Genomic DNA, 20,027 nt, shown 5'->3' with positions numbered 1-20,027 from the left:
TTGAAACAAATGGATCACTACCGAATACCTTCTACGAAACCACAATTACTCTTATACCTAAACCACACAAAGACCCAACAAAGAAAGAGAACTTCAGACCAGTTTCCCTTATGAATATCGATGCAAAAATACTCAATAAAATTCTGGCAAACTGAATCCAAGAGCACATCAATACAATCATCCACCATGATCAAGTGGGCTTCATCCCAGGCATGCAGGGATGGTTTAATATACAGAAAACCATCAACATAATGCGTTATATAAACAAACTGAAAGAACAAAACCACATGATCATTTCATTAGATGCTGAGAAAGCATTTGACAAAATTCAACACCCCTTCATGATAAAAGTCCTGGAAAGAACAGGAATTCAAGTCCCATACCTGAACATAGTAAAAGCCATATACAGCAAACCAGTAGCTAACATTACACTAAATGGAGAGAAACTTGAAGCAATCCCACTAAAATCAGGGAGTAGAAAATGCTGCCCACTCTCTCACTACTTATTCAATATAGTTCTCAAAGTCCTAGCCAGAGAAATCAGACAACACAAGGAGATCAAAGGGATACAGATTGGAAAAGAGGAAGTCAAAATATCACTATTTGCAGATGATATGACAGGATATTTAAGTGATCCAAAAAGGTCCACAAGAGAACTACTAAACCTGAGAAACACCTTCAGCAAAGTGGCTGGGTATAAAATTAACTCAAATAAATCAGTAGCCTTCCTCTACACTAAAGAGAAACAAGCTGAGAAAGAAATTAGGGAAATGACACCCTTCATAATAGTCCCAAATAATATAAATACTTTGGTGTTACTTTATCCAAACAAGTGAAAAATCTGTATGATAAGAACTTCAAGCCTCTAAAGAAAGAAGTTGAAGAAGTCAGAAGATGGAAAGATCTCCCATGCTCATGGATTGGCAGGATTAATATAGTAAAAATGACAATTTTACCAAAAGCAATCGACAGATTCAATGCAAATCCCATCAAAAAAACAATCCAATTCTTCAGAGAGTTAGACATAACAATTTCCAAATTCATCTGGAATAACAAAAAACCAAGGATAGGTAAAACTATCCTCAACAATGAAAGGAATCTGGGGAAATCACTATCCCTGAACTCAAGCAGTATTACAGAGCAATAGTGATAAAAACTGCAGGGTATTGGCACAGGGACAGGCAGATAGACCGGGGGAATAGAATTGAAGAGCCACAAATGAACCCACACACCTATGGTCACTTGATTTTTGACAAAGGAGCCAAAACCATCCAATGGAAAAAAAGATAGCATTTTCAGCAAATGGTGCTCGTTCAACTGGAGGTCAGCATGTAGAAGAATGCAGATCGATCCATCCTTATCACCCTGTACAAAGCTTAAGTCCAAGTGGATCAAGGACCTCCACATCAAGCCAGACACACTCAAACTAATAGAAGAAAAACTAGGGCAGCATCTGGAACACATGGGCACTGGAGAAAATTTCCTGAACAAAACACCAATGGCTTATGCTCTAAGATCTAGAATCAATAAATGGGATCTCATAAAACTGCAAAGCTTCTGTAAGGCAAAGGACACTTGGTTAGGACAAAACGGCAAACAAGAGATTGGGAAAAAATCTTTACCAATCCTACAACAGATAGAGGGCTTATATCCAAAATATACAAAGAACTCAAGAAGTTAGACTGCAGGGAGACAAATAACCCTATTAAAAAATGGGGTTCAGAGCTAAACAAAGAATTCACAGCTGAGGAATGCAAATGGCTGAGAAACACCTAAAGAAATGTTCAACATCTTTAGTCATAAGGGAAATGCAAATCAAAGCAACCCTGAGGTTTCACCTCACACCAGTGAGAATGGCTAAGATCAAAAACTCAGGTGATAGCAAATGCTGGCCAGGATGTGGAGAAAGAGGAACACTCCTCCATTGTTGGTGGGATTGCAGACTGGTACAACTATTCTGGAAATCAGTCTGGAGGTTCCTCAGAAAATTGGACATTGAACTGCCTGAGGATCCAGCTATACCTGTCTTGGGCATATACCCACAAGATGCCCCAACATATAAAAAAGACACGTGCTCCACTATGTTCATAGGAGGCTTATTTATAATAGCCAGAAGCTGGAAAGAACCCGGATGCCCTTCAACAGAGGAATGGATACAGAAAATGTGGTACATCTACACAATGGAATATTACACATCTATCAAAAACAATGACTTTGTGAAATTCATAGGCAAATGGTTGGAACTGGAAAATATCATCCTGAGTGAGGTAACCCAATCACAGAAAAACACACATGGTATGCACTCATTGATAAGTGGCTATTAGCCCAAATGCTTGAATTACCCTAGATGCACAGAACACATGAATCTCAAGACGGATGATCAAAATGTGAAAGCTTCACTCCTTCTTTAAAAGGGGAACATGAATACCCTTGGCAGGGAATAGACAGGCAAAGATTAAAACAGAGACAGAAGGAACACCCAGTCAGAGCCTGCCCCACATGTGGCCCATACATATACAGCCATCCAATTAGAGAAGATGGATGAAACAAAGAAGTGCAGGCAGACAGGAGCCGGATGTACATCTCTCCTGAGAGACACAGCCAGAATACAGCAAATACAGAGGCGAGTGCCAGCAGCAAACCACTGAACTGAGAATAGGACCCCCGTTGAAGGAATCAGAGAAAGAACTGGAAGAGCTTAAAGGGGCTCGAGACCCCATATGAACAACAATGACAAGCAACCAGAGCTTCCAGGGACTAAGCCACTATCCAAAGGCTACACGTGGACTGACCCTGGGCTCCAACCTCACAGGTAGCAAGGAATAGCCTAGTAAGATCACCAGTGGAAGGGGAAGCCCTTGGTCCTGCCAAGACTGAACCCCCAGTGAACATGATTGTTGGGGGGAGGGTGGTAATAGGGGGAGGATGGAGAGGGGAACACCCATACAGAAGGGGAAGAGAGGTTAGGGGGGTGTTGGTTGTGAAACCGGGAAGGGGAATAACAATCGAAATGTAAATAAGAAATAGTCAAGTTAATAAAGATGGAAAAAAAAAGAATTGAGTAGAAATTTTGATGGGGATTGCATTGAATCTATAGATTGCTGTTGGCAAAATGGCCATTTTTACTATATTAATCCTGCCAATCCATGACCATGAAAGATCTTCCAATCTTCTGAGATCTTCCTCAATATTTTTCTTCAGAGACTTGAAGTTCTTAATACAGATCTTTCACTTGCTTGGTTAAAGTCACACCAAGATATTTTATATTATTTGGGACTATTGTAAAGGGAGTCATTTCCCTAGTTTCTTTCTCAGCCTCTTTATCCTTTAAGTAGAGGAAGGCTACTGGTTTGTTTGAGTTAATTTTATACCCTGACAGATTGCTGAAGTTATTTATCAGGTTAAGAAATTCTCTGGTGGAACTTTTGTGGTCACTTAAATATACTATCATATCATCTGCAAATAGTGCTGTTTTTATTGCTTCCCTTCCAATTTGTATCCCTTTGACCTCCTTTTGATGTCTGATTGCTCTGGCTAGGACTTCAAGTACTATATTGAATAAGTAGGGAGAGAGTGGGCAGCCTTGTCTAGTCCCTGACTTTAGTGGGATTGCTTCAAGTTTCTCTCCATTTAATTTGATATTAGCTACTGGTTTACTGTATATGGCTTTTACTATGTTTAGGTATGGGCCTTGAATTTCTGATCTTTCTAGGCCTTTTATAAGGAAGTGGTGTTGAATTTTGTCAAATGCTTTCTCAGCATCTAATGAAACGATCATGTGGTTCCTATCTTTGAGTTTGTTTATATAGTGGATTACATTCTTGTATTTTTGTATATTAAACTGTCCCTTCAGCCCTGCGATAAAGCCTACTTGATCATGATGGATGGTAGTTTTGATGTGTACTTGGATTCGGTTTGCCAGAATTTTATTGAGTATTTTTGTGTCAATATTCATAAGGGAAATTGGTCTGAAGTTCTCTTTCTTTGTTGGGTCTTTGTGTGGTTTAGGTATAAGAGTAATTGTGGCTTCATAGAAGGAATTCAGTAGTGATCCATCTGTTTCAATTTTGTGGAATAGTTTGGATAATATTGGTATGAGGTCTTCTATGAAGGTCTCATAGAATTCTGCACTAAACTCTTCTGGTCCTGGGCCCTTTTTGTTTGAGAGACTTATTATTAACTGGTTCTATTTCTGTAGGAGTTATGGGGTTGTTTAGATGGTTTATTTGTTCTTGATTTAAATTTGGTACCTGGTATCTGTCTAGAAAATTGTCCATTTCCTGAAGATTTTCACGTTTTGTTGATTATAGGCATGTTCAGTACCTTCCAAAGATTTTTTTAATTTCATCTGATTCTGTTTTTATGTCTCCCTTTTCATTTCTGCTTTTGCTAATTTGGATACACTCTTCGTGTCCTCTGGTTAGTCTAGCTAAGGGTTTTTCTATCTTGTTGATTTTCTCAAAGAACCAGCTCCTGGTTTTGTCGATTCTTTGTATAGACTGTTTCCTTTCTACTTGGTTGAATTCAGCCCTGAGTTTGATTATTTCCTGCCTTCTACTCCTCTTGTGTTTATTTATTTCATTTTGTTTTAGAGATTTTAGGTGTGTTGTCAAGCTGCTGACATATGCTCTCTCCTGTTTCTTTCTGCAGGCACTCAGAGCTATCAGTTTTCCTCTTAGCACAGCTTTCATTGTGTCCCATAAATTTGGGGATGTTGTATCTTCGTTTTCATTAAACTCTAAGAAGTCTTTAATTTCTTTCTTTATTTCTTCCTTGATCAAGTTGTCATTGAGTAGAGCATTGTTCAACTTCCATGTATATGTGTGCTTTCTGTCATTATTGTTGTTATTGAAGACCAGTCTTAATAAGTGGTGATCTGATAGGATGCATGAGATTCTATCTTCCTGTGTGTGTTGAGGCCTCTTTTGTGACCGATTATATGGCCAATTTTGGAGAAGGTGCCATGAGGTCCTGAGAAGAAGGCATATCCTTTTGATTTAGGATGGAATGTTCTATAAATATTTGTTAAATCCATTTGGTTCATAACTTGTTAGTTTCTCTATGTCTCTGTTTAATTTCTGTTTCCAGGATCTGTCCATTGATGAGAGTGGGGTGTTGAAATCTCCCACTATTATTGTGTGAGCTGCAGTGTGTGTTTTGAGCTTTAGTGAGGTTTCTTCTATGAATGTAGGTGCCCTTGCATTTGGACCATAGATATTTAGGATTGAGAGTTCGTCTTGGTGGATTTTTCCTTTGATGAATATGCAGTGTCCTTCCTTACCTTTTTCAATAATTTTTGGTTGAAAGTAAATTTTATATGATATTAGAATGGCAACTCCAGCTTGTTTCTTTGGGCTATTTGCTTGGAAAGTTGTTTTCCAGACATTTATTCTGAGGTAGTGTCTGTCTTTGTAGTGTCTGCATGAAGCAAAATGCTGGGTCCTCTTTCCATATCCAGTCTTTTAGTCTATGTCTGTTTGGGGGGAATTGACTCTGTTGATGTTGAGTGATATTAAAGAAATATGATTGTTGCCTCCTTTTATTTTCGTTGTTAGAGGTGGAATTATGTTTGTGTCTCTTTTGGTTTCATTGCAAGGAAATTATATTATTGCTTTCTGTATGGTGTACTTTCTCTTCTTGTGTTGGAGTTTTCCATCTATTATCCTGGAGTTGTAGAAAGATAATGTGTAAATTTGGTTTTTGTCATGGACTACCTTGGTTTCTCCATCTATGTTAATTGAGAGTTTTGCTTGATACAGTTGCTTGGGCTAGCATTTTTGTTCTCTTAGATACATGATATCTGTCCAGGATCTTCTGACTTTCATAGTATCTGGTGATTGTCTGGTATAATTCTTATATGTCTGCATTTATATGTCACTTGACTTTTTCCCTTACTGCTTTTAATATTCTTTCTTTGTTTTGTGCATTTGGTGTTTTAACTATTATGTGATGGGAGGAATTTCTCTTCTGGACCAAACTATTTGGAGTTCTGCAGGATTCTTGTATGTTTATGGGCATTTCTTTCTTTAGGTTAGGGAAGTTTTCTTCTATGATTTTGTTGAAGATATTTACTGGTCCTTTGAGCTGGGAGTCTTCACTATCTTCTATACCTGTTATCCTTATGCTTGATCTTCCCATTGAGTCCTGGATTTCCTGTATGTTCTGGACCAGTAGCTTTTTCCATTTTCCATTATCTTTGACTGTTGTGTCAATGATTTCTATGGAAACTTCTGCTCCTGAGATTCTCTCTTCTATCTCTCGAATTCTGTTGGTGATGCTTATATCTGCGGCTCCGTGTCTCTTCTTTGGTTGTCTATATCCAGGGTTGTTTCCATGTGTTCTTTCTTGATTGCTTCTATTTCCATCTTTAATTCCTTGACCTGTTTGATTGTGTTTTTCTGGAATTCTTTCAAGGACTTTTGTGTTTCCTCTGTAAGGGCTTCTACTTGTTTACTTGTGTTTTCCTCCATTTCTTTAAGGGAGTTCTTTATGTCTTTCTTAAAGTCCTCCATCATTATCAAAAATGTGATTTTAAATCTAAATATTGCTTTTCTGGTGTGTTTGGATATCCAGTATTTTCTTTGATGGGGGAACTGGACTCTGATGATGCCAAGTAGTCTTGGTTTCTGTTGATTGGGTTCCTTTGCTTGCCTTTAACCATTAGGTTGTCTCTGGTGTTTGCTTGTCTTGTTGTCTCTGAGAGTGACTTGACCCTCCTGTAGGCCTCTGTGTCAGCACTCCTGTAGAACTGTTTTCCTCTTTTCTTTCAGCCTTACCTGAGAACAGGTGCTCTGATTTTAGGTGTGTCAGCGCTCTTGGAGATGACACGTCTTTCAGCTCTAGGCATGGGCAGGAATCAAAGGGTCCTGCCCCTTTTTGCTCATATAGGTCCTTGCACCCAGCAGGCACAGTTGGCACTATGTGATTCTCTCGTGGGTCTGGACTGTGGGCAGAGGGTATTCTCTTCTGACTTCTCAGGTGTATACACACTTCTGAGGGTCCAGCTCTCTCCCCCATGGGATTTCAGTTCAGAGAGCTGTTTGGCCCGTTCAGTTCAGTCCTGGGCTCAAAACAAAAGTACAGGTACCAGGGGCTGTCTGTTCCTATATTCCTGTGTCCATAGGCAATCTGTAGTTTCCCCTTGGATCAGGGATGTGGGCAGAGGTGTGCAGAGGTGGCAGTCTGTCCTGCGGTCTCGGGATGTCTGCACTCCTGGGTGGTCAGCTCTCTTCCCCACAGGATTTGGGTACAAGGAACTGTGGGATGGTATCAGCTTACTTCCGGGCAGAGCCAGAAACAGGAAGTTCCCTGACCCAGAGGACTTCTTCCTCTGTGTATTCTGAATCCAACAGGCAGGTCACTTGGTAGCAGAAAAGTGGGTCTTACCTCTGCTCTCAGCTGTGGCAATGCTTCTGGAAACTGTCTTTGAGCTCTAAGCATGGGCAGGAATCAAACTGTCCTGCCTCTAATTGTTCGTATGTCCTTGCACCCAGCGGGCACAGTTGGCACTATGCAATTCCCCATTGGGTATGAACTGTTGGCAGAGGGTAGTCTCCTCTGACTTCTCAGGAGTACCCACATGCCTGAGGGTCCAGCTCTCTCACCCATGGGATTTGTGTGCAGGGAGCTCTTTGGCTGGTTCAGTTCAGTCCTGGGCACAGACCAGAATCGCGGGTACTGGCGGCTGTCTCTTCCTAATATCCCTGTGTCCAGAGGCACTGTGTAGTTTCTCCTTGGACCAGGGACATGGGCAGAGGTGGCAGTCTATCCTGCAGTCTCAGGATGTCTGCACTCCGGGATGATCAGCTCTCTTCCCCCTGGATTTGGGTTGAGATGTGATTTTTAAATAAGAATCTTGCTTTTCTGGCATGTTGGGGTATTTAGGAATTGCTGTAGTGAGAGAACTGGGTTCTGATGATGCCAAGTAGCCTTGGTTTCTGTTTCTTAGGTTCTTGCATGTGCCTCTTTACAGCTTCTTATTTCTGGTGTTACTTGGTCTTCTTGTTTCTGACTGGAGCCTATCCCTCCTGTGAACCCATGAACCTGTGGTCTTAGGCGTGACAGCACTCCTTGGAGACCACCTCTCTCAGGGCAGCAAGATTTGGGTCTGGGAAGCTGTGCCACAGGTTTAACTCTGGGGCGCAGATGAAGACTGTAAGGTTTCAGTCCCCAGTTCTCCGAGATTCCTGAGTCCTGTGATCTCCCGGCAGGCTCCTCTTTGTTTCAAAAATGTTCATCTCACCTGTCAATACAATCTCTTAAACCCAGGATTCCTTCCCTCAACTTTTAACTCTCAACTCCATCCAAAGCTTTTAGGGAAACCTTAATTGACTATGCATATGGCTCTCCCTCCCCAACAGTACCCTACAGCCTCTCTTTGATTCTCTAAAAGGGGATAAATAAGCCTCCTCCCTCTGCAAGAGCTCTCTCCTCTGAGACAATTGGGACTTTAGGTACCATTAATGTGCCCTAAAGATATGATACTCACAAGTTGTGATCCAACAATGCCTTGAAAGCTTCTTATTTTTAACTCCTCCTCTACTCTTGTGGGAGCACTGTGTCAGCCCCAGGGAGTGCTGAAATGGCTCCACACCCTGGTGGTTAGTGCACCTAGAATTCTGAGGTTAATACACTTGCTATTATTCTTAGAAATGGCAGAGATAGAGTCCTACCTACAAACCTTAGACTAGGAACCTGATATTCTTGTCACCTCATTCATTCTCTCTCTCTCTCTCTCTCTCTCTCTCTCTCTCTCTCTCTCTCTCTCTCATATCCAATCACTACTCAGAAATCATGCCTTCTTTGCTATTAGCCTAATAAGATTCCAGGGACAATTTGGTAATCATTACTCTAACAAAAGAGGGGTTTCTGCCCAACCTCTGTTGGGATGGCTACACCACCTCCAGTTCTTGGCAAAGAGGCTCATCACTGAGGCTCCCTCAGTGTTTTTTATGGAGGAAACAGGGGAGCCATGGCAAAAATATGTTACTCCCCTAGGAATGAATCCCCCACTATTCAATTCAGAGAGTTACCCATTTCTCACCCTAATACAAGGAAGTATATGCTATTTATTTAACCCTCAAGGAAGCCAATGGGCCCTTTAGCCCTCTCTGAAAACAGTTTATATGCTGTTGCTTTGCTTTTTTGGTTTTCAAGATCTTTGTGAATTTAGACACCAACCCACTCTCCCCTCTGTTCATCTGTGTCTCCACCTTCTTACAGGGAAGGGTCATTCCCCTCTACATCCATCATGTCAGATCTCACAGTCTTCTGCCTGGTCCAATACTCTTGCTGATCAGGCTGCTTCTACATGAATATTCACAGCCTCTGTTAAGTAATCAGATCATTTTCATGTACACACACACACACACACACACACACACACACAAATGTAAAAGGGCTTGATACCAGTTTCCCCCATGTCCCTCTTGATCAATTTCATAGGATAATAAAAATATGCTCCTTTTGTGCATTCCTTGTTACTTCCTCAACTTTACAAACTAAGGCCACTAACACCTGAGGTCTCAAATTCAATGCCCGTTGCCTAATTAATGTCACCCACATCCCCAAACTCAGCCTCCAAAAAATGTCTTTATCACTGTTGACACATACTCCCATTTCACATGGACAGCAGCTCAAATGGGAGAAAGCTCAAAAAGATTAACACACTCTCCACCTTCACTGCCATGGGCATTGCTCAACAGATAGAAACTCATAATGGTCTTGCTCGTACTAGTTCCCAATCCAAGACCTCTGTTCACAATAGGAGATTGGCCATCAGGCAGGGATTCTTACAGTCCCCAGAGCCAACTCTAAATGCTTAACTTACAAAACAAAGAACAATCACCTATCTGCTAGCATACAATTAGCAACGGACCTAGCAACTCTACATATATTTAATATTTACAAAGACTCTACACTTCTTATTTATCCCCACTGGCACCAGGAGTAACCCCTCCCATCCTGGAATGATGGCCTGATCCCTTAGACAGAGTATGAGAGGGACCCAACCCTCCCTCTCATCATGACAGGAGGGGATTTTGCTTGTGTCTTTCCACAGGACATGCTGAGGCCTATATGGGTCCCAGACAGGAAGGTCTGATATCAATCAAGAAGATAGACACTCTATCAACAAGTCAAGGACTTATGAGGTGACAAAGACCCCACCCACAGCAGGACAATGAGATCTTCTAGAAAGGACATCTATGACCTGGTGGCCTAAGCCCAGGCCATGTGTGTCCCACAGGCCTCTGTCCTCCATTCTTATGGCTGTTTTTGTTATTCCCCATTACTAACTCCGGTACTACTGCCCAGCCACTCCCTAATCCTCCCAATACACAACACTGGAGATTTATTGTTAGAAAAACATATTACAGGTACAACAAAGTTATAAAAACAGAGGATAGCTCTCCAAAAGGGTGCCAGAAGCCTTTAAGAATCCCAATATATCCAGACTCACTTGGTCTTTATCACCCCTTTGCCTGGTTCCATTATTCGCAATCAAAAAGGGGAAAATCCTGTCTTCAAGATGTTAACACCTATGGGAGCTGTAGCTATTGGAATTGCAAAGTAGAGATATATTCAAACCAACAACCAAACCCCAAGAAGCTGTATATCCCAGTTCTCTAGAACTAACATTGGAGTGCAGGAGTATTTGGCAAATTTTATTCCCACCCATTTACCCTGTGGCTGATTTACACATTTCTCAACAAGTGTCCCAGCTCCACAACCAGTCCTCGTCTACCAATGCATTGTAGACCAAAAAGTCAAAGTCATCAAGGCGCTCCACGCCAACCTTTCCTGGTTACAATACATCCTCCAGTACATGGATGATTTCCTACACCTAATGACTCACCCCAATTCCTCCCAGTGCTTTTTCAGTGACTCTGTTTCCCAGTTATTGTTGCTAGCTGTTCCCATTAACTTCTCACTTCATGATCCCCATAGATCTTCACAGACACAAAAGTTACAAAGCATTTCAGAACCTTTTAATCTAGCCTTCTCCTTTTGCCTCATAGGGCCCTTCCAGGTCCCATTCTTCATGTTCCCATAATATCACTGACACCAAGCCTGTACGTGTTAGCCCCACCCCTAATCTTCTTACTGCAATAACACCATAAGTCCCTGTGCTAACTCCTCACTCCAAGGTATTTGCACCCCAGCAATGATTACCCCACAGGTCTACCTCTACAAGTTTGAAGAGATTGCCTGGCAGTGAGGACGGGACTGGAGAAAGAGATAAGTCATTCCCATGCTTGTCCTGGCCATCTTGGCAGGTACAACAGGTGCTGCTGGGGTAGCCCTGGCACAGACACAATACCTGGCTGATGACTTCCAGGACAAGCTTGACCACACCATGACCTTACAAACAGGAGAGTTCTTAACCTGCTGACAGCTAAACAGGAAGGGACTTAGGTTGTAGTGGGGGAGGAATGTTGTTTTTATGTGAATGAATCTGGCCTAGTAGAACAAAACATGCTCACAGGAGGAAATACAGAGACAAAGTGTGGAGAAGAGACTGAAAGGCTACCCAGAGACTGCCCTCACCTGGGGATCCATCCCATATGCAGTCACTAAACCAAGTCACAATTGCAGATGCCAAGAAGTGCATGCTGACGTGAACCTTACATAGATGTCTGCTAAGAAGCTCTGTCAGAGTCTGACAAATATAGAGGCTGATACTCACAGCCAACCATCAAACTGAGAGCAGGGTCCTCAATGGAGGAGTTAGAGAAAGGACTGAAGTAGCTGAAGGGATTTGCAACCCCATAAGAGGAACACAATATCAACAAACCAGATCCCCCCAGAGCTCCAGGGACTAAACTATCAAAGAGTACACAGGGATGGACCTATGGCTCCAGCTGCATATGTAGGAGAGGATGGCCTTTTCGGGCATCAGTGGGAGGAGAGGCCCTTGGTCCTGCCAAGGCTTGATGCAGCACTGTAGGGGAATATCAAAGCGGGGAGGCAGGAGGGGGTGGGTGGGTGGGTGGGTGAGGGAGCACTGTCATAGAAGCAGGAGGGTGGGGTATCCAGTTTCTGAAGGGGAAACCAGGAAATGGGATAACATTTAAGATGTAAATTAAAAATGCATTTAAAAAGCTAAAAAAGAATCATTTTCACTATCCTGGGTTTTTTGTTTTTCCATTTGAAATTGAGAATGGCTTTCAATGTGTTTGCAGAATTGAGTTGGGGTTTTGATGGGGATTGCATTGAATTTGTAGATTGCTTTTAGTAGGATGGTCATTTTTTACTATGTTAATCCTACAACCCATGAGCATGAGAGATCTCTCCATTTTTCTGAGGTCTTCTTTGATTTTGTTCATAAGAAACTTGCAGTTCTTGTCATACAGATCTTTCACTTGCTTGTTTAGAATCATCCCAAGATGTTTTATATTATTTGTGACTATTGTGAAGAGTGTTGTTTCCCTATTTTCTTTCTCAACCTTATTTATTTGAGTTAATTTTATATCTAGCTACTTTGCTGAATTTATTTATCAGCTTTAGGAGTTCTCTGGTAGAATTTTTGGGAGTGACTTATGCATACTATCATATCTTCTACAGATATTGATATCTTGATTTCTTCCTTTCCAATTTGCATCAGCTTGATCTCCTTTTGCTGTCTTATTGTTCTAGATAGAACTTTGAGTACTATAATGAATAGATAAGGGGAGAGTGACCACAAATACAGGAGAGGACTGCCTGGTCTGATCTGAGAGAAGATGAAGCTAACCCTAAAGAGACTTGAGACTCCAGGGAGTGGGAAGGCATGGTAGGGTAAGGGGAATGGGGACATCCTTTTGGAGATGGTGGAGGAGGAATGGGATAAGCAACTGTCTAAGGGTGGACCTGGGGGTAATAATGAATGATAAAAAAGATAAAGCAGAAAAAAGAAAAAAAATGGTCCCCATAGACTCACAGGGGGCTGACATTATTAGTAGGTGTGGCCTTGTTGGAGTAGGTGTGGCTTTGTTGAAGGAAGTGTGTCATTGGGGGTGGGCTTTAAGTTCTCAGATCCTTAAGCCAGGTCAGCAGTTCATGTCCTCTTTTGCAGCCTGCAGAGCCAGTTGTAGAACACTCAGCTCCTTCTCCACCACCACGTCTGCCTGCATGACACCATGCTTCCTGTCATGATGATGGACTAAATCTCTGAACTGTAAGCCAGCCCCAATTAAATATTTTCCTTTATAAGAGTTGCCTTGGTCATGGTGTCTCTTCACAGGATAGATACCCTAACTAAGACAGGCACACCCCTGGTACCAGTGCTGAGTGAGTATCTGATGGAGGATTAACTGTATGGAAGGAAGGAAGGAAGGAAGGAAGGAAGGAAGGAAGGAAGGAAGGAAGGAAGAAGGGAGGGAGGGAGGGAGGGAGGGAGGGAGGGAGGGAGGGAAGGGAATAATGAAAAGTATAAATGAGAAAGGGGATAAGGAAGAATAAAAAAGGAGAAGATGAGGAATGAGAAGGGAGAGGAAGCAGCAATAACTCAGGAGTTCCTTCTCTGTTCCTTGTGTCAAGTAATTGTTGACACTGTTGTACATTACATCATTTCCCAAGGGTTCTGTCATGGCTGTATGCCTCTTATGGTAACATTTTATTTTGAAGGAAGTCTTGACTTCTATTACCCAATATTCTATCCTCACACTTTTTCTTCCTCCTCCCTTGCTCCTCCCTGGCATTCATGGCTTTTTTTGGGTCAAGGCCCCCAACATTCGGCCAGATACACTGACCCTACTAGAAGAGAAAGTGGGAAGTAGTCTTGAACTCATTGGCAAAGGAGAAGACTTTCTAAACAGAGCACCATGGCACAGGCATTAAGACTAACAATAAATAAATGGTACCTTAGGAAACTGAAAGGTTTCTATAAGCAAAGGACACCATCACTTGGACAAAGCCTTCACAATGGGAAAAGATTTTTACCAGCTACACATCCGATACAGCATTAATATCTAAAATATATAAAGAATAAAAACTAAACAAAAAACACAAACAGAGCGCTGCACATCAAGAAAACAATCCAATTTTCTTTCTGTGTTTCCTTAGATGGCTTCCAAGTCTCTCCCTGGAAAGAGTCTCTTCCCCAGGCACAGTCATGTATGCCTCTTTAAACCACATGGTGGCACTGAAGCAGAGAGAAATGAGGACGTGGTTTTTCTTACCTCAGAAGGTCTGGCCACATTCTGACTTCTGTCTTTTGCTCCCACTGCACAGCTCCTTGGTTGTATTCCAATGAGACTCGTGGTACCTGTTGTCATGAGTTGTGTTCCTCAGAGGAGCAGCGGGTGGAGGGAGGATCAGCAGAAAGCAACCACAACCATAGTAGTAGCATGATTGTGGAGGGCTCCTAACTGAGAGCAACAAAAGGACACATGTTTTGTGTCACCTCATTTAAAGTTGGTCCTCTCTTTTATGGGAGATAGGTTTATTATCCTTACTTATAAAAAGGACACAAATTTACCAAGATTCATTCAATGGCCAATGCCACACAAATAGTTGAAACAGTATTACTGTAGCATTTGCTCTTAGCTTCAATATTGTAACTATGTCATCTAGAAAAGTTGAGATAATGGCTTCTCTCTGTCAGGTCTCCATGTGGGCTGGACCACAAGAGAACTGTTTACTGGAAAACACTGTAGAAGTATGGTGTCTCTGGGTGAACTTAACCAAAATTAAAAATGAGATCTAACTAATTTTTTATTCAGTAAGATCTAGAGCAAGTCCTAGAAACATAGCAGAGGTCATCGGAAGATCTTTTAAAGCATCAAATTAAACAACAGCTAGCACTCAGGAAGCAGTCTAGAAGAAAAATAACCAGATAGTCCTACATTTAGCCTATATCTGAGAGGAAGGAAGACCCTAAGCTTGGTAGTATCTGCTAGTCTCAAGTTGCCAAGCAGAAGAAACTCTGGTTAAAATTGGCCTGTGCTGGTGCAGCAATGTTCTGGAAGATTCTGGCAGCCTAGAGATTATAAGTAGGTGGCTATAACAGAGGTCACTGCCCAGGGTTCAAAAGTAAACTTCAGTGAAAAACTATGATTCTGTTATCTGTGCAAGAGCAATAAGGTCATGGGGATACAGATTTTGGCCTGTGTCCCTTGTCATACTGTTGCTGTTGTCTTAGGAGCATAGTACACACATATCGTTAGTATTTGGAGTCTCTGAAGCAAAAGTCTTAGCATTTGCTATAGTTCTGCAGTCAATGCTGCTAAGAGCCAATTTGTCATCCCATTCAGAGAGTTGGGATGTTGTAATCTTACAAAGATTATAGAAGTTTACTCTTTTGGTAGGGACAAGAAACAGAACACTTATGAGAAAATACAACACAGCAGACAGCAGACTTCCGAGAGGAAATTGATGTGCAGATGGGGAAGCAGAGTATGAGCATATTTTCTGGGACATATTACCATTTAATAGTGAAACATTTTAGGGATTCCAGTAAGATTAATCATGACTGCCCCCATACAAAACCATCTAAAACTCTGAGAGTTTTTTTTTTCTTATTGTTACTATTTATTTTCAAGTTAGGTTTTTCCATGTAGGCCTGGCTATTCTGGAACTTGATTGGCCTCAAACTCTGCCTCTGACTCCCAAGTGCTAGGATTAAAGCCTGCATCATCATGCCTGGCTTGGACAAGGTTTCTTTTTTTTCTTTTGGGAGAATACTCCACTGTAGCAAGAAGACTGACATGGCAATAATATTGGCTCCAGACTCTCATCTGTTAAGAAAATTTTGGAGACACCTCAAAAATATGTAAGATAAAGAGATTACAAACAGGACCTGGTGTTACAGGCAGAGGTAGGGCAGAGGCAGGTGGATCTCTGTACAATGGGAGCCAGCCTAATCTACACAGTGATTTTCAGGTCAGTAAGTTATACAGTGAGATGCTGTCTTTAAAAAAAAAGATTAGGAATACAAGTTCCACAGAGACAGCACTTGACCAGATGGCCACTGACTAACTGTCTCTCAAAGAGGAAAAAATCAAATAAACATGGGCAAAGGAGATCTTAAGAAGCCAAAAAGCAAAATGTCTTCATGTGCATCTTTGTACAAGCCTTCTGGGAAGAGCACAGGAAGCAGCTCTGGATGCTTCTGTCAAATTTTTGGGGTTTTCTAAGGAGGACTAAGAGAGGTGGAAGACTGTGTCTGCCAAAGAAAAGGGGAAATTTGAAGACATAGAAATATTATCATGAAAACCTATACCCCACCCTAAACAGAAAACCAGAAAAAAAGTTCAAGGAGCCCAATGCATCCAAGAGGCCTCCTTCAACCTTATTGTTCTGCTCTAAGCACAACCCAAAAATCAAAGGCGAGCATCCTAGCTGGTCCATTGGTGATGTTGCAAAGAAACTAGGAGAGATGTGGAACAACACTGCCGTGGATGACAAGTAGGCCTGAGAAGAAGGCCGCCAAGCTGAAGGAGAAGTATGAGGAGGATATTGATGCCTACAGAGCTACAGGAAAACCTGATGCAGTGAAATGGGTGGTTGTTGAGGCTAAAAAGAACAAGAAAAAGAAGGAAGAGGAAGACTATAAGAATAAAAAGGATAAGGAATGGTGGAAGAGGAAGACAAAGATGAAGATGATTAAGTTGGTTCTAGAAGTTTTTTTCTTGTCTATAAAGCATTCACCACCCCTGTAAATAACTCACTCCTTTTAAAGAAAAAAATTGGATGTAAGGCTGCATAAGATGTTTTTTAAAAACTGTACATTGGGGGGTTGGGGATTTAGCTCAGTGGTAGAGCGCTTGCCTAGCAAGCGCAAGGCCCTGGGTTCGGTCCCCAGCTCCGAAAAAAAGAAAAGAAAAAAAAAGTCACAGATGATTTAAAAAAACTGTACATTGTCTTAACGCACTACCAAATGAATCTTTAGGTAGTCCTATTGTGGTGGTATTTTTAATAGCCACTAACCTTGAGTGGTACAGTCTGGGGGTTGTAAATTGGTAAAGAAATTTAAAATAGGTTCTTGTTAGTGCACAGCACAAATTAGTTATCTATGGGAATGGCAGTTCTTTTGCTCTTTGTTTTGTTTTGCACCTTCAGTTATCTCTGGTGCAGCATATATGAAGATAAATATTGTTCAGTTAACTGAATATCACTCTGTAATTGAAAAAAACCTGGCTATTTATTGAAATTCTGAATGCTTCTAAATAATTTTTTATTTTAAAAAAGATTACAAAAAGCAGAGAAGAGAACTGTCACAAGAATAAAAGGATTTTCTTTTTCTTTTATTACAATTACCATCATAAGAGAAAGGATTAAGGCTAGGAAGAAAACTCAGTTTATGAAGTGTTTGTACCATGTCTTAGTTAGGATTTTACTGCTGTAAACAGACACCATGACCAAGACAAGACCTTATAAAAGGACAACATTTAACTGAGACTGGCTTACAGGTTCAGAGGATCATCAAGGTGGGAGTATGGCAGCATCCAAGCAAACATGGTAAAGGAAGAACATAGAGTTCTGCAGCTTCATCTGAAGGCTACTAGCAGAATACTGACTTCCAGGCAGCTGGGGTGAGGGTCTTAAGCCTATACCCACAGTGATACACCTACTCCAACAAGGCCTACTAATAGTGTCCCTCACTGGGCCAAGTATATACAAACCATAACATCCATGAGGATGTGATTCTGATTCTCAGAATCAAAATAAATTTCAGGCATGGTAGTATGGTTTGTGATCTCAGCTCTGGGAATAAGGACATAGGTGGATCCCTTGGGGTTCACACATCAGCCGGTCTATGCTAGTCAGAGAGCTCCAGGATTGTCTCCAAAACCAAGAAGTACAGTACCTGAAGAAGGCTGCCTGACATTGACCTCTGTACTCATGCACATGTGTACACCCATCCCAACACACATAGAAAAGAAAAATCAGCACCCAAATCCCATGGGGAAGAGAGCTGAACACCCACAAGTGCAGACATCCTGAGACCGAAGGACAGACTGCCACTTCTGCACACATCTGCCCACATCCCTGGTCCAAGAGGAAAGTGCACAGTACCTCTGGACAGAGGAATAGAGGAACAGTCAACCACCAGTACCTGCGATTCTGGTCTGTGCCCAGGAAAGAACTGAACTGGTCAAACAGTTCCCTGCACCCAAATCCTGTGGGGGAGAGAACTGGACCCTCAGAAGTGCAGACACTTCTGATAAATCAGAGGAGAATACACACTGCCCACATTCCCAACCCAAGAGGGAATCGCCTAGTGCCAACTGTGCCCCTGGGTGCAAGGACCTAGGAGCACTCAGGGGCAGGACACTTCTGATACCTGCCCACATCTAGAGCTGAAAGACAGTCACCAGGAGTGCCGACACACCCAAGATCAGAGCATCTGTTCCCAGAAAAGGCTGAAAGGAAACAGGAAAACAGTTCTACAGGAGTGCTGACACAGAGGCCTACAGCAGGGTCAAGCCACTTTCAGAAACAGCAAGACAATCAAAGATGAGAGACAACCCTATGGCTAGAGGCAAGCACAGGAACTTAACCAACAGAAACCAAGACTCTGGCATCATCAGAGCCCGGATCTCTCACCAAAGCAAATACTGGATATCCCAACACACGAGAAAAGCAAGATTTTGATTTAAAATCACATCTCATGATGATGATAGAGGACTTTAAGAAGGACTTAAATGACTACCTTAAAAAAATACATGACAACACAGATAAACAAGTAGAAGCCCTTACAGAGGAAACACAAAAATCTGTTAAAGAAGTAAAGAAAAAACAACCAAACAGGTGAAGGAATTGAACAAAACCATTCAGGATTTAAAAATGAAAATAGAAACAATAAAGAAAACACAAAGGGTAACAACCCTGGAGATAGAAAACCTAAGGAAGAGACCAGGAGTCATAGATACAAGCATCACCAACAGAATACAACAGATAGGAGAGAGAATCTCGGAGGCAGAAGATACCACAGAAAACATCGACACAACTGCCAAAGAAAATGTAAAATGGAAAAAGCTCCTAGCCCAAAACATCCAGGAAATCCAGGACACAATGAGAAGATGAAACCTAAGGATAATAGGTACAGAAAAGAATGAAGACTCCCAAATTAAAGGGCCAGTAAATATATTTAACAAAATTATATAAGAAGGTGCATGGGGGCTCCGGAAAAGGTGGCACAGGCCCTCCTGGTTGCCGCCCTCACTGAGAGCTCAAAAGCAGCCCCCCATGAGCAACTTGAGCCGCAGGACCACAGGTAAGAACAACTTTTCTGCTCCAAGCGACCAACCTGGTGGGCTCAGGACACCCAGAGACAAAATTCCACAGGGACCAGACACTTCCGGTTTTTAGCTAGAGCCACAACCTCGCTGATCCTGGCCCACAACTCACTGCTCCCAAATCCTTTGGGAGAGAGCTCACCGCCCAGACGGATGGGCATTACTGAGACTACAGAGTGGGAGAGACCACCAATACTGCCCACCCCTGCCCACATCCCTGACCCAAAAGGAAACTGTATATGGCCTCTGGCAACCGGAAGATAGGGGCACTGGAACGGCAGATCCCTCGCAGTCCAGACACCACCCAGAGCTGAAAGGAACAGCTCAATAGTTCTCTGCACCCAAATTCCGAGTGAGGGAGAGCTAAACCTTCAGAGGGGCAGACATTCCTGGGAAGCCAGAAGAGACTACACTCTGCCCATATTTCTGACTCCAGAGGAAAACAACTAATGCCACCTGGGACCCTGGTGCATGGGGTCTCCGGAAAAGGCAGGGCAGGCCCTCCTGGTTGCCACCCTATGGAGAGCTCAAAAGCAGAACCCCATGAGCAACTTGAGCCGCAGGACCACAGGTAAGACCAACTTTTCTGTTCCAAGTGACCTGCCTGGTGGACTAAGGACACAGGCCCACCCGAACAGCTGAAGACCTGTAGATAGGAAAGACTACACTCCCGGAAGCAAAACACTCTGTCCCCATAACTGGTTGAAAGAAAACAGGAAAACAGGTCTACAGCACTCCTGACACACAGGCCTATAGGACGGTCTAGCCACTGTCAGAAATAGCAGAACAAGGTAACACCAGAGACAA

At 42.3% G+C, this 20,027-nt stretch overlaps 1 pseudogene; it reads left to right on the top strand.

Moving 5' to 3' along the window:
- The first annotated feature begins 15,989 nt into the window (after window positions 1–15,989).
- On the top strand, window positions 15,990–16,588 carry LOC147998263 (high mobility group protein B1 pseudogene; annotated as a pseudogene).
- The last annotated feature ends 3,439 nt before the right edge of the window (window positions 16,589–20,027 follow it).

This window comes from Rattus norvegicus, chromosome X (assembly GCF_021556685.1).
Source record: "Rattus norvegicus strain SHRSP/BbbUtx chromosome X, alternate assembly SHRSP_T2T, whole genome shotgun sequence".
NCBI classification, from domain to species: domain Eukaryota; kingdom Metazoa; phylum Chordata; class Mammalia; order Rodentia; family Muridae; genus Rattus; species Rattus norvegicus.
Note: the sequence above shows the minus strand (reverse complement) of the source record. Positions and strands in the feature narration are given on the sequence as shown.